This window comes from Macaca mulatta, chromosome 9 (assembly GCF_049350105.2).
Source record: "Macaca mulatta isolate MMU2019108-1 chromosome 9, T2T-MMU8v2.0, whole genome shotgun sequence".
Lineage (NCBI taxonomy): Eukaryota > Metazoa > Chordata > Mammalia > Primates > Cercopithecidae > Macaca > Macaca mulatta.
This window is the reverse complement of record NC_133414.1, coordinates 51976720-52002107: the sequence shown is the minus strand read 5'-3', so window position 1 is coordinate 52002107 and position 25388 is coordinate 51976720. Positions and strand designations below refer to the sequence as shown.

The following is a 25388-nucleotide window of genomic DNA, read 5'->3' as shown; positions in this document are numbered from 1 at the left end:
ACCCAGATTAAGGGTGAATCTGCCTTTCCCAGCCCACTGACTCAAATGTTAATCTCCTTTGGCAACACACACACCCTCTCCTCACAGACACACACACCCAGGATGAATACTTTGTGTCATTCAATCCAATCAATTTGACACTCAGTATTAATGATCACAAGTCCACCCCTTGTCAACTTGAACACATACACATCTCCTGAGATCATACATAATCTTCAAATAAAGACAACAATAAGGTCATAATTACACCTAACATAACACAACTATCCTTCATACAACCAAAACGTACCAATCCCCAACCCTAATACTATTACATAAAGTTAACAATAATTAAATGCTGATGTGAAGTCAGTAAATCTTATGTCACATGATAAAGGAGAAAGGAAACAAAATGAAGATATTTTCTTAGTACAAGTGTATACATTCACAAACACGTTTTTAACAAAAGAAGGAGGAAATACTCATGATAAGTATTGTCCTTATTTCTGCAGCTAGTCACGTGATCACAGCTGGTATTGATGACTACCTTCTTCTATTACCCATTCTGTATTCCCTTTGCCCTCAGCAAGCATCTCAGCAGATCGTGGATTTTTTCCTTGTGGAGTGACACAAACCTTCATTCCTGAAGGGTCTGGGTCATTTGTATTCCTGTCTGGATTGGGCTGTTGTAGTTTCCCATTGACCTTAATCACAGGGTATACTATGAGATGCCCTAATGGATCTCCTGTATCCCATGCATACTCTTCCTGACCTCCGTTGTGGAGTAGTAAACTGATTTCATCTGGATAGTCCAGATCAATCACCCCAGCCAACACTCTAACTCCTTTTTTTTTTTTTGAGACAGAGTCACAGAGTCTCGCTCTGTTGCCCAGCCTGGAGTGTAGTGGCATGATCTCGGCTCACCACAACCTCTGCCTCCCAGGTTCACGCCATTCTCTGGCCTCAGCCTCCTGAGTAGCTGGGACTACAGGCGCCTGCCAGCACACCTGGCTAATTTTTTGTATTTTTAGTAGAGACAGGGTTTCACTGTGTTAGCCAGGATGGTCTCAATCTCCTGACCTTGTGATCCACCCACCTTGGCATCCCAAAGTGCTGAGATCACAGGCATGAATCATCATGCCAGGCCTGTAACTCCCTTCTTAGCCTGTTGACTTAAAGGTAGGAGGAGCTCAAAGTGTTCAGGTGGCAATCTTAACTTCCAGCTTAATGGGATCGTTGTTGTGTCTCCTGGTAGCAGCGTAACCTAGAAGCACCTTCCTCCCTCTGGAACTAAGACCTCTAGGCTAGCAGAACGTAATGTTGCAGGAACAGGAAACAAAAATTTTGCTAGTGGATCACTAGGAGTGATGGTGATTGGTGCCGCTTCCTCTTCCACCCCTTGATTTCTGAACCCATGAATCCTAGCTATGGGAGAAACAGTACCATATATTGGACACTGATTCAGAGCATACACAGCCTTCTGGAGAAGTTTGCCCAGCCCTGCAAAGTACTGTCACCTAGTTGGAGATGTAATTGTGACTTAAAAAGGCCATTCCACCATTCTATTAATCTAGCTGTTTCAGGATGATGGGGAGCATGGTTAGATCAGTGAGTTCCATTAGCATGAGCCCACTGCCACACTTCTCTATCCATAAAGTGAGTGCTTTGGTCAGAGGCAATGCTGTGTGGAATACTGTGATGATGGATAAGGCATTCTATGAGTCCACAGATGATAGTCTTGACAGAAGCATTGCATGCAGGATAGGCAAATCCATATCGGGAGTAAGTGTCTATTCCAATGATGATAAACCTCTGCCCATTCCATGATGGAAGAGGTCCAGTATAATCAACCTGCCACCAGGTAGCTGGCCGATCACCCGAGGAAAGGCTCAGTGTTGGTCTCTGCTGCTGGCAAATTGGTCACTCAGCAGTGGCCATAGCCAGGTCAGCCCTGGTAAATGGAAGTCTATGTTGCTGAGCCTATGCATCCCCTCCTTCCCTGCCATCATGGCCACATTGTTCATGGGCCCATTGGGTGATGACAGGGGTGGATGAGGAAAGAGGCTGAGTGGTGTCCACAGAACCAGTCATCCTATCCAATTGATTAAAATCCTCCTCTGCTGAAGTCATGCGCTGGCGAGTACTCACATGTGATACAGATATCTTTACAGTTTTTGACCACTCAGAGAGGTTCATCCACATATCTCTTCCCCAAATTTCTTTGTCATCAATTTTCCAATCATACTTCTTCCAAGTCCCTGACCATCCATCCAAATCATTGGCTACAACCCATGAATCAGTATATAATCGCACATCTGGCCATTTTTCCTTCCATGCAAAGTGCACAACCAGGTGCACTCTTCAAAGTTCTGCCCACTGGGGAGATTTCCCTTCACTGCTGTCCTTCAGGGATGTATGTCCTATAAAGTGGCTGTAGTCCTGTAGCTGTATACTTTTGGGTGGTGCCTGCATGTTGTGCAGAACCATTCTTGAACCAGGCCCTGATCTTCTCTTCCTCTATCAACTGATCATAGTGAACTTTGTATGAGGCCATCAGGCTGGGAGAGAGAAGGCAGGGTGACAGGAGTGGAGACCATGGCCATTTGAGCCCCTTCATGAAACTTACTTCTGCCTTCAGGACCTGCTCAAGCCCAATCACATATATACCACTTCCATTTGATGATGAAACGCTGCTGTGCATGATCCATTTTGTAGCTAGATGGGTCAGAAAGCACCCAGTTCAGGTTGCATGGTGACTTAATGACCCACAGTGAAATGTTGAGTTTTCCCTAAAGCCCAGTAACAGGCCAAGAGCTGTCTCTCAAAAGGAGAGAAGTTATCTGCAGAAGATAGCAGGGCCTTGCTCCAAATCGTAGAGGCCTCTATGGTGATTCACCTATGGGGGCCTGCCAAAGGCTCCAAACAGCATCCCTATCTGCCACTCACCTCAAGCACCATTGGATCTGCTGGGTCATACGGCCCAAGTGGCAGAACTGTTTGCACAGCAGCCTGGACCTGTTGCAGAGCCTTCTGTTGTGGACCCCACACAAAACTAGCAGCCTTTCGGGTCACTCAATAAATGGACTTGAGTAACACACCCAAGTGAGGAATGTATTGCATCCAAAATTCAAATAGGCCCACTAGACATTGTGCCTCTTTCTTCATTGTAGGATGGGTCAAATGCAGCAACTTAGCTTTCACCTTAGAAGGAATATCTCTACAGGCCCCACACCACTGAACCCCTAGAAATTTTACTGAGGTGGAAGTTCCCTGAATTTTAGTCAGATTTATTTCCCATACTCTGGCATGCAAATGTCTCACCAATAAGTCCAGTGTGTTTGCTACTTCTTGCTCACTGGATGAATCAGCATAATGTCATCAATGTAATGGGCCAGTGTGAAATCTTGTGGAAGCAAAAGGTGACCAAAGTCTCTCTGAATAAGATTATGACACAAAGCGGGAGAGTTGATATACTCCTGAGGTAGGAGAGTAAAGGTATATTGCTGGCCTTACCAGCTGTAGGCAAATTGCTTCTGGTGGACCTTATGGACAAGAATGGAGAAAAAGGTATTTGCCAAGTCAGTGGCTGCATACCAGGTACCAGGAGATGTGTTAATTATCTCAAGCAATGAAACCACATCTGGTACAGCAGCTGAAATTGACATCACCACTTGGTTAAGCTTATGATAATCCACTGTTATTCTTCAAAGTCCATCTGTCTTCTGCATGGGCCAAATGGGAGAGCTGAATGGAGATATGGCGAGAATCCCTACCCCTGCATTTTTCAAGTCCCTGATGGTGGCACTAATCTCTGCAATCCCTCCAGGGATTTGACACTGTTTTTGATTTACTATTTTTCTAGGTAGAGTGAGCTCTAATGGCTTCCATTTGGCCTTTCTTACCATAATAACCCTCACCCTATGCCGGGTCTGTCCCACAGACCCTGGTCGAGCAATGGATGAAAGTAATCAGACACAAGTATGCAGTGTAAGAGCAGCTAGGGGACTGCCCAGCACTCAGGGCCAAAGAAAGAGCAGTCTTGGCTGGACCCGCTGGCTCATGCCTGTAATCCCAGCATTTTGGGGAGGCCGAGGCAGGTGGATCACTAGGTCAGGAGACCGAGACCATCCTGGCTAATATGGTGAAACCCCGTCTCTACTGAAAATACAAAAAAATTAGCCAGGCGTGGCGGTGGGCGCCTGTAGTCCCAGCTACTTGGGAGGCTGAGGCAGGAGAATGGTGTGAACCCGGGAGGTGGAGCTTGCAGTGAGCCAAGATCATGTCACTCCACTCCAGCCTGGGGGTCAGAGCGAGACTCTGTCCCAAAGCCTGGAGCCAACACAATCTGTGAGTAATTAACATTATTGTTCCCCCATTCAGGGAGCAGTCTCTCAGTGGATGATCAAAGGTTAGTTCCTGGTTAACGTAGGTAAATAAGCCTGTTTATGATGAATTCCCCTATACTTCCTTGTACCTATTCCTCACCCTCTGCCTCAGGGTAAGAGAATAGCTGCTTTTAACTTATTCTCCCCCGAAGCTATGCAGAGCCTTCCAACCTTTCAGAAGGCCTGCTCCCTTCCCTATAACTTCTCCCACCACTCTGATGATCTACAGCCCTAACAATCAGGGAGCCATTGTGGGTGTTCTGCCAGCTGCTAAGTTTGTCTGCTAAATTTGTATTCTGGCACTGGGGAAATGACCACAGGATGAGTCTGGGGACCCACTGGACCCACTGTAAGTTGGACCTGTGCTAAAACTCCATTAATTACCTGACCTCCACAAGCCCCTATGTTAACTGGAGGACCACACTGACATTTTTGGGTCCACTGGAATTAATGTCAGCTCAGAGTCAATGTCCAGTAGACCCCACAGACATTTTGGTGAAAGGTCAGAGGTCTCCTTGGGGAAGGATGGGAGAAAGATTCACTGCATAAATTGTTGGTAGTGTAGTGGGTGCTTCCTCAAGGGGACCTGGCCTCCCCTTCATTCAAGGAGTTCTGGGTCTGTAAACAGGCTGAAGTCTAGAAATTGATTGAGGGGCTATGATTCTCTGTTTTTGTAATTCAAATTAGTATTTTGTCCATTCAACCTAGAAGTTTTCTGCTTGTATAAATTAAGTAGGAATGCAGTAGGCTTCCTGTCCATTTCACTACTAGGAACACTGTGATTAATTAGCTAATGCCAAAGCTCTACACGAGTCAGACTATTCTGATTGTTGCTTTGCCTCTGCTGTCCTTTATGGTAGCTATGCCCACCTTACCTTTGACTGTTGAGTGCTGCCACTTGGCCCCTGACACCTCGGGATCCAATTACTCCCACTGTACTTAATTTATGTAGTTGAGTGACTGTGGTTCCCACTGTTAGATCTGACATACAGAGAAAAGCAATTACTGGACTCTTTGAAGAGGCAGATGCTGCCCTCACAAATCTATTTTGCAGGGCAATGGTCATGGATATATCTTCTGGACCCTCCCATCTGAGATAAGTAGGTCTAAAGTTACTAATCTACCCCACCATCCCAATCTCCCTAAGACTTTGGGATCCCTTCCTCTACATTAAACTAAGGGAGATAAGGCATATCCAACTTGCTCATAGTGGGCCATCTTTTAATCCATATTTTAGCTAACCAAAAATAAACTATTAGAATATTTTTTAACTCCCTGAGCTGCAATATTAAATGCAGAGTCCTTACTTAGTGGGCCCAAATCAATACATTCAGGCTGATCCAACTCTATGTTCCTTCCACCATTATTCCACACCCTTAATATGCATTCCCATGCTTGTTCTTTAGATTTCTGTTTATATAAATTAGAAAACTCAAGCAGTTCTTTTTGAGTGTAGAGCACCTCCTCATGGGTCACACTCTCAACCTTACCTCTACAGATCCACCAGGACTTTAGTCTAGTTATAGGTCTAGACACAAACATGGGTGTTGAGAGTGGCTCCTGAGAAGAATCTATTATCTTGCCTGGCAAATGCCTCAGGGGAGGCCATCACCGTTGCCTCAGGCAGCACAGGGTTTATCTCCTAAGACAAGTGGAAAGGCCGATAGCGGCATGGGTCAGGTAGGTGATGTTGCCACTACTGGGGATGGGGAAGCTGTTTCTTCTGGCAAGAAGGTTTCATCAGAGTTTACAAACTCAGTCTCCCCAGCTTCATCAGGGTCCTCCCACACGTTCTCATTCTAAGTTGCAGGGTCCCACTGTATTCCAATCAATGCCCTCACTTTAACAGTAGACACCTGGTGAGGATGGGCATGCACCTTTCATTGCAGGTTAGCCACTTGCATGATAAGAGCTTGTGTCTGTTTTTGCACAATTTCAACTCTTTCTCTACAGGAGATAAGACTCTCACTCAGGGCAATCTTACCAGATTTGAGCCTTAGTATCTGCTTCTGAAGTCAGGAGATAGAATCCCTGAGTTCATCATTTTATTTCATCACTTTGTCCACTGAACTTAGGAGCAACCAAGCAGATTCATTATGTTCCTTGGTTCTCCACACGTGGCCAAAACTCTCCCAAAGTGCTGGGATTACAGGTGTGAGCCACCATACCCAGCCTGTAGGTGCTTATTTATTACAGTTACATTGACAGATTGCTTATCTACTGAGGAGCATTTTGTTTTTCAAAACATCACCAAACTATATGATTTACAAAAAAAACAAAAAAAGTCTCATCTGAGAACTATGAACTGTGAAAGAAATCAAAACCATTTTTTTTCTTTTAAAAAGCCACGTAATGAAACCCCAACAATGTACTTCACATCAAAGTGGGAAAATATCCAAAAGGAACAGCTTCGACTTCCATGAGGTGAAAGGGCACCATGAAGATTGTTTGCCCTTGCTGCATTTGGGAGTTACATGGTTATTTAGTAACATTGTTTAAGAACTACTGGATTTAATGCAATCCTGCATAAAAACATAATTTATTCTATGTGAAAAAATAAGACAGGGCTTATTACTAGAACCACCAAAACCAAACATCATGAACTTTTTTTTTCTTTCTTTTTTTTTTTGGAGACAGAGTCTCGCTCTGTAATCCAGGCTGGAGTGCAGTGGCACAATCTCGGCTCACTGCAACTTCCACCTCCCGGGTTCAAGCAATTCTTCTACCTCAGCCTCTCAAGCAGCTGTGAATACAGGTGTGTGCCACCCCATCTGACTAATTTTTGTATTTTTACTAGAGACAGATGTCACCATATTGGCCAGGCAGGTCTTGAACTCCTCACCTCGTGATTCACCTGCCTTGGCCTCCCAAAGTGCTGGGATTAGATACATGAGCCACCGTGCCCAGCCAACATTTTTAGGATTGTGTTTAATTTTTTTTAAATTATGTATTTAACTATTTTTTAAAATAAAACACAGTCTTAAAATGTTTGGCTGAGCACAGTGGCTTGCGCCTGTAATCCCGGAGGCCAAGGCAAGCGGATCACAAAGTCAGGAGATCAAGACCATCCTGGCTAACACAGTGAAACCCTCTCTCTACTAAAACTACAAAAAAAAATTAGCCGGGCATGATGGCGGGTGCCTGTAGTCCCAGCCACTCAGGAGGCTGAGGCGGGAGAATGGTGTGACCCTGGGAGGCTGAGCTTGCAGTGAGTTGAGATCGCCCCACTGCACTCCAGCCTGAGTGACAGAGTGAGATTCCATCTCAAAAAATAGTAAGAAAATTTAAAAAAGTGTGCAGCTATTTTCTTATGTTGAAAAGACTGAAAGTCTAAAGCAACAGAAATCAGTATTAAAATTTTTTTGTTCACACTGAAAAAATAAAAATATAAATTTATATATAAGCATTTAAAAATGTAATACAAAAAATTAATGAGATTTTATTAAATAAATACATTCCATCAAAAAGTACCATACATGTAAGCACCTATTTATAGAATCATAGTGTTTTTCACTGCAACCTAAGGATGGTGCTTAGTTTGAAGATATAATATTTATATGTATTGATGTGAGATACCATATATTCACATTTAAAGAATGCATTTGAAAATAAGCTGTAACTAAGTAAGTGCTTGCTTATGCAGCCATGTTTATTTTGTATTGTTTCACCTGTTCATTTTACTGAGGAGGTGAAATCAAATTTTATGGAGAAGTTTTAATCAAATTGGCCATTCAATCATCCAGACTTTTCACTTAGGCAAAAAATAACCAAGAGGACTTTTCAAATATTCAACAATATTTAGTATCCACAGCATGAATTTCAACATCCTTTACATTTTGTTTCTCAGAAAATATAGTCTTTATTGTCCCAGAGTTCCTCTTCTTATAAAACATGTAAGCAATATATTTTTAAAGAATTAGCCATCAATCATATATTATAGAATAAAAATAAGAAATTAACCTTTCCTGAACAAAAATAAAATTGATTATAAAACATAGAAAGATGATGATACTGAATTCATTTATTTGTCATATGGGTGGATATGTATATATTTTGTTATATCTGTAAATATCTTATTAAATATCCTATTTTTTGTTTCTACATTCAAGCCTTCCTTATTGTTTTTAATAGAGCATTAGCTCCTCTGAACTTCAGTAAAACATGTGACAAAGTTAGAACCTGCAGAGAAATATGACACAGGTGTGAAGAAAATTCCTTTGTATTAATTCATGAATTAATATGAGTCTCTGATGTTGCGGGCACCTCTAGATTTTTTCCTCCTTATTTCTTTTGATTGGTATCATTTGACATTACTGTACTTCAGTATGTTAGTCTTTTATGTGACATCGGAATTTATCATAGCTTTGGACATGTTGGATACTGATACTTTCTTCTTTTATGGAAATAGATGATCAAACACAGAATTCTTATAAATTATTTCTAAAAGCAGAAAGGAATAGTAAAATAAATATTGAAGGACAAGTGGACTCAAAGATTGAATTCATTTGTTATTTCTAAAAACAAAGCATTAAATATTCATGTCGCATTTGTTCTGACAGTTCAAGTTCTTGAGTGGAATACAGAGATCATTTATTTCAGTGCTGACTTAATGCAGGATTAGTTTATTTTAGTAATATGTTATTGTTAGAATTAAACCCAGGATTCAGGCTTTCCAAGTTTGATTTGACCTTTTACTTTTCATTTCTATGTGTGGCCCTTTGGTCTCAGGCTTTGGTAGATTAAAGTTGACCACAGATTCTTTCCCATCACTGTTCCCATCAAGAGGCAGGGGCTATTTCTGATGTTCGCCTGTTACAGCTTTGACCAATTGTGTGTGGAAGAAGTGCCACCATGACTGTTCCAGGTCTGGGCTGTAAGAAGACTGACCCTTTCTACCTTTGAGTTTCAGGGCCCTGAGAATCTTGTAAATGTTGGCCCCTTTTGTCCCTCTTGCAAGGCCCTGGGACTACCTAAAGGGACTCAGCAAAATCCAGGCTTCCAGATGCCTCTGTTAAGGCATCAGCATGCACCTGAAGCTCTCATTACCCCTCCACACCAGTCCAGCTACTAGCTGACTACCACTTAGTGAACTGAGGTGATACCACCCAGAATGGAAGAATCACCCAGGGGAGATCTGCCTGAATTCCTGACACACATTGAGATGAAATGAAATGGTGGTCATTTGTAACCTCTTGTTTTGAGGTAGTTAGGCAGAACAAAATGGCCAAGGGAATGGTCAGTGTCACCAAGGTGGCCAACAATATTAACGGTATTAATTAGTTTTTGAACAACAATAAAGCTAAAATTTAAATTCTGAGTTTCTAGTTCTATATACAGTTGGTCCTCTGTATCTGCAGGTTGTACCTCTGTGGATTCAACCAACTGTGGATCAAAAATATTTTTTAAAATTGTGTCTGACAGATTTTTTTATTATTATTTTCTAAATAATACAATGGAACAACTGTGCATTTACATGGCATTAACATTGCATTAGGCATTATAAGTAACCTAGAAGTGATTTAAAGTAACAGGAGAATGTGCATAGGTTATATGTAAATACAATGCTATTTGATATCAGGGACTTGAGCAACTGCAAATGTTGGTATCTTAGGAGGGTCCTGGAACCAGTCCCTCATGGATACCAACGGACAACTGTATATACCTTCAAAATGTTCTAATGACCCTGAAACCAACCCAATGAAAATTTAAGCACATTGATTAAAAACATAACTTATTCTAAATCAGTGACTTCTGTACTAACCATTTATGTTATTGGCTTAATTTTCAACCTTCACCCGTAGTGTAGGTCAGAGCAATGTATATTTAATAACCTGTGCACTTATGAACTAAGGTATTTTAAACAGCATTTTGAGTAAAGGAACCTAAATTAAGAAGATAATATGTTACTTTTGAATGTGGTGGTTCACATCATAAGACAAGATGTAGTGGCAGCAGGTGAAGAGTGTGTTTCATAGCCCTGGCCTCCTAGGTCACTCAGTTGCCTTTTATTACTTCATCTCTTTTTTTTTTTTTTTTTGAGACGGAGTCTTGCTCTGTCATCCAGGCTAGAGTGCCTTGGCGCTTTCTCAGCTCACTGCAAGCTCCATCTCTGGGGTTCATGCCATTCTCCCACCTCAGGCTCCTGAGTAACTGGGACTACAGGTGCCCACCACCACACTCGGCTAATTTTGTTTTCGTATTTTTAGTAGAGACGGGGTTTCACTATGTTAGCCAGGATGGTCTCAATCTCCTGACTTTGTGATCTGCCCGCCTCGGCCTCCCAAAGTGCTGGGATTACAGGCATGAGCCACTGTGCTCGGCCTACTTCCTCATCTCTTTATTGTCTTGGAGCCTTCTGCCTGGACCCCTCATTCTTCTCCATGGCAAACCCTTCTCATGCACCTTCATGACTTGCTTAAGGTTACTCACTCAGTGTCATTTCCCTCTTGACCGTTCAATAACAAGATGCTTAATTACTTCCTTCTTTATAACTCCACAGACCCAGGGGCAAGGAAAATGAATCTCTAGATGTGCATCTTCATGTAGAGTCAGCCCACTGTAGGCCTGGTGACCAGTGACTGTGCTTCATACAGTTCAATGCAGAGGTTGCAGAGGTGCAGCCTTCTTCAAAATCTTGTGGTTTTATTGTCACAACACAGGACCTTTTAGGGGACAGGGAAAGAGGAGGTTTCTCACTGACTCAGCCTATGTGTCAGGGGGCAGGAAGGGCTGGTTCCTATGTGTGCAGGAGGGAAAGGGTAACCAGGCATAAGGAGGCAATGGCCCAAACACCATTCTTAACCTATAAGTCATAAGACAAAGGCAGGAAGCAGAGAAGAAGTGAGCAATTCAGTTTCTTTATAGACACTACTCCTCTATTCATCTGTATAAAGCATTATTATCTGAGATAAAGCTATTTTGATAGATAAAATCATGTTCACAATGCAGAAAGCAGTGAGCATCTGAGACTCATAGAATTCTAGACACTGAGAAATTGTATTATTCAAACTCTTAATATGGTGTACCTGAGGCAATACAGACCTGGATAACATCCTCTGTGTAACCAAGGACACGTCCAGTGAGTGCCTGAGACAGGAGGACATCTCTTTGTCTAAGCTCTCCTGGCAACGTTCTTTCAACCACATCATAGATGAAAAAGAAACTGTAGAGGGAAGAGAAATTTGAAATTGAAGATATTTTCCCATCTTCCAATGGTTTCTAGTTTCTTCCTACTTTCTTTCTGACCCGAAATTTTTTCATTGAAAAGCACATCACGTTTAGGCCTTTGAATTTGGAAACACACACATATACCCCAGGCACGAACTTTGGATTTACAAATGTTGGGACACATTAACTACGTATTTAAAGGGATTTTGTTGTTGTTGATTTGCTAAGAATAATGTGGGATTTGTTCTGGCTTGCCAAGTATTTCATATAAATAGTTTGCTTAATGAAAAGAGGCCTGAGAAAAGGAGATTATGATTAAAATTCTTCAAATTGTAGCCCAGAGGGACAAATACTATTATGGGCTAGGTGATTTGAAGAAATAATTTGTTTTAAAAATCCACTCTGCTAATTAAGTTTCCAATGCATGCACAAAGACTTGGCTTAATTAATAATTCCATGTACATATATGCAATAGAATGAACAGTTTCCTTAGCACCTGAACTATGAGTCATTTTTGCCCAAAGCAAGTGAGGATGGTGAGCTACTGCACAGGATCATGGAGACTTGATTGGGGGTGGGGCGTGAAGAGTCTGGCATTATATTAAAAGGACATTTTATCTACTGAAGTAGCTATCTGTCAGCGAATGCTATTTAAGCACATTCTTTTAAATAGGAAAAACAATTCCTGAGTTTTGTGTTGCTCAATTTATTGAATTAAGATTATTAAAAGTGGATATTAAATATAATATTTATCTCAAAGTCACTCCTGTGTACTATGCCAGATACTTAGGCAGCATTTAAATTCTTTGAGTCCACTAGAATTACATTTGCCCTCTTATTATTTCAACAAAAGAAGCTATTTTCATTTGTGAATATATAATTCAGTTATAAATATTTAAGGCATATGTTTATCATCTTCCATTTTCTTTTTTTCTTTCTTTCTTATTTTTTTTTTTGAGACGGAGTCTCCCTCTGTCGCTCAGGCTGGAGTGCAGTGGCGCGATCTCGACTCACTGCAAGCTCCGCCTCCCAGGCTCAGGCCATTCTCCCACCTCAGGCTCCCAGGTAGCTGGGACTACAGATGCCCGCCACCGACGCCCGGCTAATTTTTTGTATTTTTCGTAGAGACAGGGTTTCACCGTGTTACCAGGATGGTCTCAATCTCCTGACCTAGTGATTCGCCCACCTCGGCCTCCCAAAGTGCTGGGATTACAGGCCTGAGCCACCGCGCCTGGCCCCAGTGTGCACTTTCATCTTCTCAAAAGCCATGTGTATAAAGTGACTTCAACAGTTCCAGGTTGTCCTTCTTCCAAAGACACATTTAAACAACATATTGCTGCTAATTTTAGGATTTTGCAGTGGGCACATAACTATGAACAAGCATGATGTTTTGCAAATCATTAGGTATCAAGGTACAGTGGATTTTGCAGCACAGAGAGAGCTTCAAGTAATAAACTTCACAATCCTAATATTTCCAGAATTTGATGTCATTTACTAAACGAAGCATATAAAAACATTTCTATAAACATAGCAAAATGAAGCCCCAATAATGAGGGCGTAGAGCAGGAAGAGCACGTTGAAATATGACTTTTGCATTTGTATGTATGACTGAAATAAGAGGTGGCAAGATGCTTATTCTCAACTTTACCAACTACACACATTGTTCTGTGAGGCAGTCTTGCTAGTCAGGATTTCCTTAAGGAATCTGAGGAGATCAACCGCAATTTTAATGAAAGAGGGCGCTAAACCAAGCACTGTCAACATATTATCATTATGAAAGGATCCAATAAGATTGCTGATATTAAAAATTGACTCTCTATATTTTCATATTTTAAATGTGGTGTTAAACTAAATACTAAATAGGATAAAACCAATAGCCAAGGAGATTATGACAAAAGACTTTCTCAATCCACATGAACTTCTCGTTTTGATTACATCTTTTACTCAGTACTATGTTTAAGGAATTTGGCTGTAACAAAATAAGTGTCTGTTTTGAAATCTGATGATGAATTTCTCCTGTGGATGCATTGGTTTGTAGAGGTCAAAACTGAATGATCACACTATGGCAAAGATTTCTCTAACACTCTACTCAATGGTTTACAACAGCAGCCCCCAATCTTTTTGGCATCAGGGACTGATTTTATGGAAGACAATTTCTCCATCCAGGAGTTGGAGGGTGTGATTTCAGGATGATTCAAGAACATTACATTTATTGTGCACTTTATTTCTATTATTATTACATTGTAATAATATATAATTAAATAATTATACAACTCATCGTATTTTAGAATTAGTGGGAGTCCTGAGCTTGTTTTCCAGTAACTAGATGGTCCCATCTGAGGGTGATGGGAGACAGTGACAGATCATCAGGCATTAGATTCTAAGGAGCATGCAACCTAGATCCTAGATCCCTCACACACACAGTTCACAATAAGATTGGTGCTTTTATGATAATTCAACGCCACTGCTGATCTGACAGGAGGTGGAGCTTAGACAGTAATATGAGTGATGGGAAGTGGCTGTAAATAACAGATGAAGCGTTGCTCCATGGCCTGCTGCTCACCTCCTGCTGTGCCACCTGGTTCCTAACAAACCACAGACTGGTACCGGTCCCTGGCCTTTACAACAAATAATATTCTTAACAGCAGACATATGGATGTTCACTGTATTCCAGGAACTTTTTATAGTGTTTTACTTGAACTCACTTAATTCTCATCACAAGTCCATATAGAAGGCATGATTATTATTCCCATTTTACAGATGAGGGAATTGATGCACAAAGAGATTAAAGAGGCTGCCCGTGGCCACATAGGCAGAAAGTAGCAGAACAACTATATGTACCAGGTAGCTGGGTCCCAGAACTCGATATATTCTAGTGTCTCCCTGGAGATCTCTACAAATTAGTCAACCAATAGGTGACAAGTTTCTAATACTGACTGTAATAATCACTTAGGCAAGACACCCAGTTATCATAATTATCTGTCCTCTTATAATATTTCTTTTCCATTTCTCATGCTTCTTTTCTGCCATGCTGAAGACCCCAATCAATTTTTCGTATGGCTGTCTCTGTGCCAAGAACATCCTTTCTCAATAATCTCCTGGGAAGTTTTCATGGTGCATAATTTACTACATAATTAAAAGAAAATGGTGTGCTTTGACACCTACTTGTAAAGTGCCTCAATTTGGAAATGAAAACACAGCTTTTTAGGCTCAAATATAAAGACTTTATTTTCTAAACTGAATAGGTTCACAGTTTATTTTTACATTAAGGAATATTATAGATTATAAAAATATAATAAATGTAGCTCTATATTTACATATATTTATATTTTTATTTTCCTATTTTAAAACATTTTCCTTTATATTTAGATATAAAAACATGATCATGAATTAACTTATTAACACTTCTATTCATATTGTTGCATGTCAATACAGCAACAATTGTTTTTCTGTGTAGCAATGGTGTACATTTGCTGAAACAAAAATTAAGACTCCCATCTTGACTAATGGCAAAAAGAAAAAAGGAAGAAATTCATAAGCTAAAGATGAATTTAACCAGTTTAACCCATTCATCAGTTCTTAGTGTGTTCTATGTTAACACATTTTGAGAAGTGGCAAGCTTCTCTCTGAAATCTATATAGTTACGTGTGTGTGTGTATATATATACACACACATATATATGTTTATTATTCCCAATGGTAGTGGAGGCTGGGATGTTGTAGTGAATGCAAGCATCAGAAAGTATATTTCATTAAAAATACCTTTCTTGAAAGGCCACTATTTATTGGGATTAACAAACTCTTTTTTGAAGATTGCAGAATCCCATAGGATTAACTTGCCTTTAATCACTGATATGGTCTGGCTCTCATCTTGAATTATAATCTGAATTGTAATCCCCATTAATTGGGGAAATGACCTCATGGGAGGTGATAGGATCATGGGGGCAATTTCCCCATGCTGTTCTTGTGATAGAGAGTGAATACTCACAAGATCTGATGGTTTTATAAGAGACTTTCCCCCCTTCACTCTGCACTTCTCTCTCCTGCTGGCTTGTGAAGAAGGACATGTTTGCTTCCCCTTCTACCATGGTTGTAAGTTTCCTGGGGCCTCCCCAGCCCTATGGAACTGTGAGCCAATTAAACCTCTTTTCTTTATAAATTACCCAGTCTCAGGTATGTCTTTATAGCAGTGTGAAAATAAACGAATACAATCACATCTCAGTATTTTATGAGGCTGACAAATTCATTGAATCCAAATTTGGATTCACTGGGAAAAGTAGAAGAAAGGAGAGGGGGAGAAGAAGGACAAAATGCAAAGACTAGGGGATAAGCACTAACAAAAGCCTGACAGAACCTGATCTCTCCCTTTTAATCTTAGGAATTCTAGAAAAGAATTTTACAATGGACTTAAATCCATGCTCCTTTCTGATATGCATAACAATCTCAAATACACAGGATTTTGTGAAATTTTCCCCTGCATGCAAAGGGAGGGAAGGGGAGAGAAGGCATACTCCTCTGCAGTCTAATTCTCACTAGCCCTTTAGACTTTGCATAACTTTGCATTTTAGACACTGTTTTATAAAAATAATAATTTGAAGAGAATTTATAAATGTGTAAACTGGAGGTGACAGTTTTTCTAATTAAAATAAACTAAAAAATAGTAAAGAGAAATATAAACTGGCAGGATCAGGTGATGACGACAGGCACTGGGAAACATCTGGAAAATGTATGGGGGTAATCACAGGCCCACTCTTTCTGGGGACTGAGCTTGACTCCTGCTACTCACATTTACAGCCTTGAAGCAATACAAGTTCAACATCTGCTTATGCATTCCAAAATGGTGCATGCAGCTAAGAACAGTGATTGTGACATTGATTACTTTAGAAACTGCACGGTACATTCCTGCAAATACTTTTTTTTTTTTTTTGAGATGGAGTTTCACTCTTGTTGACTAGGCTGGAGTGCAATAGCATGATCTCAACTCACTGCAGTCTCTGCCTCCTGGGTTCAAGCGATTCTCCTCCTCAGCCTACTGAGTAGCTGGGATTACAGGCATGTGCTATCATGCCCAGTTAATTTGTGTGTGTGTCTGTGTTTTTACTACAGACAGGGTTTCTGCACGTTGGTCAGGCTGGTCTCGAACTCCCAAACTCAGGTGATCTGCCCCCTTGGCCTCCCTAAGTGCTGGGATTATAGGTGTGAAGCACCGTGCCCGGACCATTCCTGCAAATACTTACATATTCTCCATGCCCAAATGGAACTACTGTTGGAGGAAGTCCTACATGGCAACCTCCAACTCCATTTGAAAATTTCCATTAATTGTTAGGCCCCAAGTACCAATCTGATTACATGTAGAACCCCATCTACTGAAAGATGAAATAAAACGAATATCACTGTCAAAAACTGTCCTTATCTTAATGCTTTAGTGGTTATTAAAAAAAACTCTAGATAGATAACAACTGAATTTAGTCTTTAGGAGTTTAGTAAGATACATACACTGTTCAACTTAGTGATCTATCTGCTATTTTTATAAAGCATTCAGTGACTAAATGTGATTGGTTTAAGTAAAAAAAAAAAAAAAAAAACACTTAGGGCAGAGAGATAAAGCCATTACAGTGAAACTGCCTATTGTTCCTTCTAGCTGTTAAAGTGTGATCAGTAACTGACTCATAGGTAAAATGTTTGAGAGATTTCATTTTGCTCATCTGGCCTTGCCTGATATCAGAGGTGCTCACTGATTGTTTTTAGATCGGGCAAGAGTTAGCTAGCCAAACCTCTCTACTGAATACTCATGCTGGAAATTTTAATTCTGTATTCCTATGACTTGGAAAGGAAACAACTGCTCTAGGAGTTGTTATTGTAGAAAACAAATTCAGTCTAAAATGACTGAATACTCATTTTTATTCTTGACTAAGTCTTGGAAGGTAGTGATTCCTTAGGATTTTTTTCCTTCAAACATTTAATTTTAGTTTGAATTTGGCCCCAATTCTGAATAACAAATATGTAGCTTTAAACTGAGTTACTTAATTTCAAGTAACAATCATCTTCATGCTATTTTATTTTCTCATACAACCTGCTGAAATTCTATATCTTTACTTAATGGGTTAGTATAATTTAACTAATTTAACTAATCCGTGTTAACAAATTAATCCCAACATCTCATTGACTTAATAAACAATATATCTTATCCATTCACCCCTAAACATGTTGCAGGTCCGAGGATTCTCCAGGGAAGCTCTCTGCTGAGTACTGACTCAAGAATTGAGTCTGTTTCCATCTTCAGGCTTCACATTATCAGCATAATCACTCAGGCAGAAGATGAAAGAGAGAAAGAAAACTCATGCTTCAACTTTGAAAGAGAGCTCATCCCTCTGTCTAATTGGCCAGAATTAATCACATGGTCCCAAAATAACTGGAAGGGAGGATGGGAAAGAAAGCCTTTCTATCTGACCAGGACAATGAAATGAGATTTAAACAATCAACAAAAATCCTCAACAAAAACCTAGTTTGTCAAACACAGCAACATGAGAAAAGATAGTACAGTATTCCAAGCAGCGCTTATTCAGGGAATGAAAGACTAGTTCAAAATTCAAAAATTAATATAATGCATCTTATCAACATAATGAAGGAGGAAAAACATGTGAGCCTCCACATAGATACAGAAAAAATATTTGAAAAAGTTTAGCATCTATCCATGATAAAAACTATTAAAAACCTGGAAATAGAAGAATACTTCTTCAAGAACAAAATCTACAAAAGAAATTATCGCTAACAACATACTTAATGGTGGAAGACTGAATTCTTTCTCCCTAAGATTAAGAAGACAAAGCTGTCCACTCTTCCTGCTCCCATTAACCACATATTGAAGGTCTTAGCCAGTGCAATAAAAAACTGATGAAATGAATATAGAATAAATAAAATTAAAACTTAATTTTCAGATGACATAATTATGTAGAACATTTTTAAAAATCTATAAACAAGCTAAGAGAACTATCATATAAACTTACCAGGTCATATGAAAAAGGGTCAATATGCAAATCCAAATCTGGTAGCAATGAAAAATTGAAAATAAAAATCTTTAAATTACAAAAAAATGCTAGGAGGTATAAATCTAACAAAATATGTTCAAATTATATGTGCTGAAAACCATAAAAACCCCAATGAAAGAAATCAATACAGATTAAAAATCTAAAAAGGAGAGATATACCATGCTCACAGTTGGAAGAATTCAAACTCAAATTTGCTGAGATATCAATTGTCTCTAAATTGATTTACAGATTCAACACAGTTCCAATTAAAATCTCAGCAGGATTTGTTGTAGAAATCAACAAACTATGTGTAAAATTTATGTAGAAAGGCAAATAGTCAAAAAAAAAAAATTATAACAAAGTTAGAGGATTTGTTCCACCAAATGGCAAGACTTATTACAAAAGTACATCAATCAAGACAGCATGGTATTAGGGTAAGAGTGGACATATAAATAAATGGAATATAATAGAGCAGGGATGAGCAAATCAAAGCTCCTGGGGCCAATTTCAGCCTAGCAACACAGCTGCACTTATTCAATTATGCATTGTCTATGGCTGCTTTTGTGCTAAAGATAATTAAGTAATTACAACAAATATTATATGGTCCACAAAGCCTAAAATATTTATTTTCTGGTCTTTCACACACACACAAAAAGCTGCTGCCCTGGAATAGAATGTACAGAAAAACACTCACACATCTATGGTCAATTGACTTTTGACAAGGGTGAAAGACTATTAAATGGAGAAAGTACAATCTTTTCAACAAACAGTGCTAGAACAATTGAAAATTCATATGCAAAACAAGCAAATACTTTAACTGATGGATTGCATTTTGTGTGTGTGTGTGTGTGTGTGTGTGTTTTTAAATTTATTTATTATTATTATACTTTAAGTTCTAGGGTACATGTGCATAAGGTGCAGGTTTGTTACATATGTATACATGTGACATGTTGGTGTGCTGCACCCATCAACTCGTCATTTACATCAGGTATAACTCCCAATGCAATCCCTCCCCCCGCCCCCCTCCCCATGATAGGCCCCGGTGTGTGATGTTCCCCTTCCTGAGTCCAAGTGATCTTATTGTTCAGTTCCCACCTATGAGTGAGAACATGCGGTGTTTGGTTTTCTGTTCTTGTGATAGTTTGCTAAGAATGATGGCTTCCAGCTGCATCCATGTCCCTACAAAGGACACAAACTCATCCTTTTTGATGGCTGCATAGTATTCCATGGTGTATATGTGCCACATTTTCTTAATCCAATCTGTCACTGATGGACATTTGGGTTGATTCCAAGTCTTTGCTGTTGTGAATAGTGCTGCAATAAACATACTTGTGCATGTGTCTTTATAGCAGCATAATTTATAATCCTTTGGGTATATACCCAGTAATGGCATGGCTGGGTCATATGGTACATCTAGTTCTAGATCCTTGAGGAATCGCCATACTGTTTTCCATAATGGTTGAACTAGTTTACAATCCCACCAACAGTGTAAAAGTGTTCCTATTTCTCCACATCCTTTCCAGCACCTGTTGTTTCCTGACTTTTTAATGATCGCCACTCTAACTGGTATGAGATGGAATCTCATTGTGGTTTTGATTTGCATTTCTCTGATGGCCAGTGATGATGAGCATTTTTTCATGTGTCTGTTGGCTGTATGAATGTCTTCTTTTGAGAAATGTCTGTTCATATCCTTTGCCCACTTTTGGATGGGGCTGTTTGTTTTTTTCTTGTAAATTTGTTTGAGTTCTTTGTAGGTTCTGGATATTAGCCCTTTGTCAGATGAGTAGATTGCAAAAATTTTCTCCCATTCTGTAGGTTGCCTGTTCACTCTGATGGTAGTTTCTTTTGCTGTGCAGAAGCTCTTTAGTTTAATTAGATCCCATTTGTCAATTTTGGCTTTTGCTGCCGTTGCTTTTGGTGTTTTAGACATGAAGTCTTTGCCCATGCCTATGTCCTGAATGGTACTACCTAGGTTTTCCTCTAGGATTTTTATGGTATTAGGTCTAACATTTAAGTCTCTAATCCATCTTGAATTAATTTTCGTATAAGGAGTAAGGAAAGGATCCAGTTTCAGCTTTCTACTTATGGCTAGCCAATTTCCCAGCACCATTTATTAAATAGGGAATCCTTTCCCCATTTCTTGTTTTTGTCAGGTTTGTCAAAGATCAGATGGCTGTAGATGTGTGGTATTATTTCTGAGGACTCTGTTCTGTTCCATTGGTCTATATCTCTGTTTTGGTACCAGTACCATGCTGTTTTGGTTACTGTAGCCTTGTAGTATAGTTTGAAGTCAGGTAGCGTGATGCCTCCAGCTTTGTTCTTTTGACTTAGGATTGTCTTGGAGATGCAGGCTCTTTTTTGGTTCCATATGAACTTTAAAGCAGTTTTTTCCAATTCTGTGAAGAAACTCATTGGTAGCTTGATGGGGATGGCATTGAATCTATAAATTACCTTGGGCAGTATGGCCATTTTCACTATATTGATTCTTCCTATCCATGAGCATGGTATGTTCTTCCATTTGTTTGTGTCCTCTTTTATTTCACTGAGCAGTGATTTGTAGTTCTCGTTGAAGAGGTCCTTTACATCCCTTGTAAGTTGGATTCCTAGGTATTTTATTCTCTTTGAAGCAATTGTGAATGGAAGTTCATTCATGATTTGGCTCTCTGTTTGTCTGTTACTGGTGTATAAGAATGCTTGTGATTTTTGCACATTAATTTTGTATCCTGAGACTTTGCTGAAGTTGCTTATCAGCTTAAGGAGATTTTGGGCTGAGACAATGGGGTTTTCTAAATATACAATCATGACATCTGCAAACAGGGACAATTTGACTTCTTCTTCTCCTAACTGAATACCCTTGATTTCTTTCTCTTGCCTAATTGCCCTAGCCAGAACTTCCAACACTATGTTGAATAGGAGTGGTGAGAGAGGGCATCCCTGTCTTGTGCCAGTTTGCAAAGAGAATTTTTCCAGTTTGTGCCCATTCAGGATGATATTGGCTGTGGGTTTGTCATAAATAGCTCTTATTATTTTGAGGTACGTTCCATCAATACCGAATTTATTGAGCGTTTTTAGCATGAAGGGCTGTTGAATTTTGTCAAAAGCCTTTTCTGCATCTATTGAGATAATCATGTGGTTCTTGTCTTTGGTTCTGTTTATATGCTGGATTATGTTTATTGATTTGCGAATGTTGAACCAGCCTTGCATCCCAGGGATGAAGCCCACTTGATCATGGTGGATAAGCTTTTTGATGTGTTGCTGAATCCGGTTTGCCAGTATTTTATTGAGGATTTTTGCATGGATGTTCATCAGGGATATTGGTCTAAAATTCTCTTTTTTTGTTGTGTCTCTGCCAGGCTTTGGTATCAGGATGATGTTGGCCTCATAAAATGAGTTAGGGAGGATTCCCTCTTTTCCTATTGATTGGAATAGTTTCAGAAGGAATGGTACCAACTCCTCCTTGTACCTCTGGTAGAATTCAGCTGTGAATCCATCTGGTCCTGGACTTTTTTTGGTTGGTAGGGTATTAATTATTGCCTCAATTTCAGAGCCTGCTATTGGTCTATTCAGGGATTCAACTTCTTCCTGGTTTAGTCTTGGAAGAGTGTAAGTGTCCAGGAAATTATCCATTTCTTCTAGATTTTCCAGTTTATTTGCGTAGAGGTGTTTATAGTATTCTCTGATGGTACTTTGTATTTCTGTGGGGTTGGTGGTGATATCCCCTTTATCATTTTTAATTGCGTCGATTTGATTCTTCTCTCTTTTCTTCTTTATTAGTCTTGCTAGTGGTCTGTCAATTTTGTTGATCTTTTCAAAAAACCAACTCCTGGATTCATTGATTTTTTGCAGAGTTTTTTGTGTCTCTATCTCCTTCAGTTCTGCTCTGATCTTAGTTATTTCCTGCCTTCTGCTAGCTTTCGAATGTGTTTGCTCTTGCTTCTCTAGTTCTTTTAATTGCGATGTTAGAGTGTCAATTTTAGATCTTTCCTGCTTTCTCTTGTGGGCATTTAGTGCTATAAATTTCCCTCTGCACACTGCTTTAAATGTGTCCCAGAGATTCTGGTATGTTGTATCTTTGTTCTCATCGGTTTCAAAGAACATCTTTATTTCTGCCTTCATTTCGTTATGTACCCAGTAGTCATTCAGGAGCAGGTTGTTCAGTTTCCATGTAGTTGAGTGGTTTTGATTGAGTTTCTTAGTCCTGAGTTCTAGTTTGATTGCACTGTGGTCTGAGAGACAGTTTGTTATAATTTCTGTTCTTGTACATTTGCTGAGGAGTGCTTTACTTCCAATTACATGGTCGATTTTGGAGTAAGTACGATGTGGTGCTGAGAAGACTGTATATTCTGTTGATTTGGGGTGGAGAGTTCTATAGATGTCTATTAGGTCTGCTTGCTGCAGAGATGAGTTCAATTCCTGGATATCCTTGTTAACTTTCTGTCTCGTTGATCTGTCTAACGTTGACAGTGGAGTGTTGAAGTCTCCCATTATTATTGTATGGGAGTCTAAGTCTCTTTGTAAGTCTCTAAGGATTTGCTTGATGAATCTGGGTGCTCCTGTATTGGGTGCATATATATTTAGGATAGTTAGCTCTTCCTGTTGAATTGATCCCTTTACCATTATGTAATGGCCTTCTTTGTCTCTTTTGATCTTTGATGGTTTAAAGTCTGTTTTATCAGAGACTAGTATTGCAACCCCTGCTTTTTTTTTGTTCTCCATTTGCTTGGTAAATCTTCCTCCATCCCTTTATTTTGAGCCTATGTATGTCTCTGCGTGTGAGATGGGTCTCCTGAATACAGCAGACTGATGGGTCTTGACTCTTTATCCAGTTTGCCAGTCTGTGTCTTTTAATTGGAGCATTTAGTCCATTTACATTTAAGGTTAATATTGTTATGTGTGAACTTGATCCTGCCATTATGATATTAACTGGTTATTTTGCTCGTTAGTTGATGCAGTTTCTTCCTAGCCTCGATGGTCTTTACATTTTGGCATGTTTTTGCAATGGCTGGTACCGGTTGTTCCTTTCCATGTTTAGTGCTTCCTTCAGGGTCTCTTGTAAGGCAGGCCTAGTGGTGACAAAATCTCTAAGCATTTGCTTATCTGTAAAGGATTTTATTTCTCCTTCACTTATGAAACTTAGTTTGGCTGGATATGAAATTCTGGGTTTAAAATTCTTTTCTTTAAGAATGTTGAATATTGGCCCCCCACTCTCTTCTGGCTTGTAGAGTTTCTGCCGAGAGATCTGCTGTTAGTCTGATGGGCTTCCCTTTGTGGGTAACCCGACCTTTCTCTCTGGCTGCCCTTAAGATTTTTTCCTTCATTTCAACTTTGGTGAATCTGGCAATTATGTGTCTTGGAGTTGCTCTTCTCGAGGAGTATCTTTGTGGCATTCTCTGTATTTCCTGGATTTGAATGTTGGCCTGCCCTACTAGGTTGGGGAAGTTCTCCTGGATGATATCCTGAAGAGTGTTTTACAACTTAGTTCCATTTTCCCCCTCACTTTCAGGCACCCCAATCAGACGTAGATTTGGTCTTTTTACATAATCCCATACTTCTTGCAGGCTTTGTTCATTTCTTTTTCTTCTTTTTTCTTTTGGTTTCTCTTCTCGCTTCATTTCATTCATTTGATCCTCAATCGCAGATACTCTTTCTTCCAGTTGATCAAGTCGGTTACTGAAGCTTGTGCATTTGTCACGTATTTCTCGTGTCATGGTTTTCATCTCTTTCATTTCGTTTATGACCTTCTCTGCATTAATTACTCTAGCCATCAATTCTTCCACTTTTTTTTCAAGATTTTTAGTTTCTTTGCGCTGGGTACGTAATTCCTCCTTTAGCTCTGAGAAGTTTGATGGACTGAAGCCTTCTTCTCTCATCTCGTCAAAGTCTCTCATTCTCCGTCCAGCTTTGATCCGTTGCTGGCGATGAGCTGCGTTCCTTTGCCGGGGGAGATGTGCTCTTATTTTTGGAATTTCCAGCTTTTCTGCCCTGCTTTTTCCCCATCTTTGTGGTTTTATCTGCCTCTGGTCTTTGATGATGGTGATGTACTGATGGGGTTTTGGTGTAGGTGTCCTTCCTGTTTGATAGTTTTCCTTCTAGCAGTCAGGACCCTCAGCTGTAGGTCTGTTGGAGATTGCTTGAGGTCCGCTCCAGACCCTGTTTGCCTGGGTATCAGCAGCAGAGGCTGCAGAAGATAGAATATTTCTGAACAGCGAGTGTACCTGTCTGATTCTTGCTTTGGAAGCTTCCTCTCAGGGGTGTACTCCACCCTGTGAGGTGTGGGGTGTCAGACTGCCCCTAGTGGGGGATGTCTCCCAGTTAGGCTACTCAGGGGTCAGGGACCCACTTGAGCAGGGAGTCTGTCCCTTCTCAGATCTCAACCTCCGTGTTGGGAGATTCACTGCTCTCTTCAAAGCTGTCAGACAGAGTCTTTTGCGTCTGCAGAGGTTTCGGCTGCGTTTGTTATTGCCCTGTCCCCAGAGGTGGAGTCTACAGAGACAGGCAGGTTTCCTTGAGCTGCTGTGAGCTCCACCCACTTCGAGCTTCCCAGGAGCTTTGTTTACCTACTTAAGCCTCAGCAATGGCGGGCGCCCCTCCCCCAGCCTCGCTGCTGCCTTGCCAGTAGATCACAGACTGCTGTGCTAGCAATGAGGGAGGCTCCGTGGGTGTTGGACCCTCCCGGCCAGGTGTGGGATATGATCTCCTGGTGTGCCTGTTTGCTTAAAGCGCAGTATTGGGGTGGGAGTTACCCGGTTTTCCAGATGTTGTGTGTCTCAGTTCCCCTGGCTAGGAAAAGGGATTCCCTTCCCCCTTGCGCTTCCCAGGTGAGGCGATGC

The 25388-nt window shown here is 40.2% G+C and overlaps 1 pseudogene; it reads right to left on the bottom strand.

Moving 5' to 3' along the window:
- Positions 1-479: 479 nt before the first annotated feature.
- LOC114670114 (uncharacterized) overlaps positions 480-25388 on the bottom strand; it is a 94949-nt pseudogene continuing 70040 nt past the window's right edge.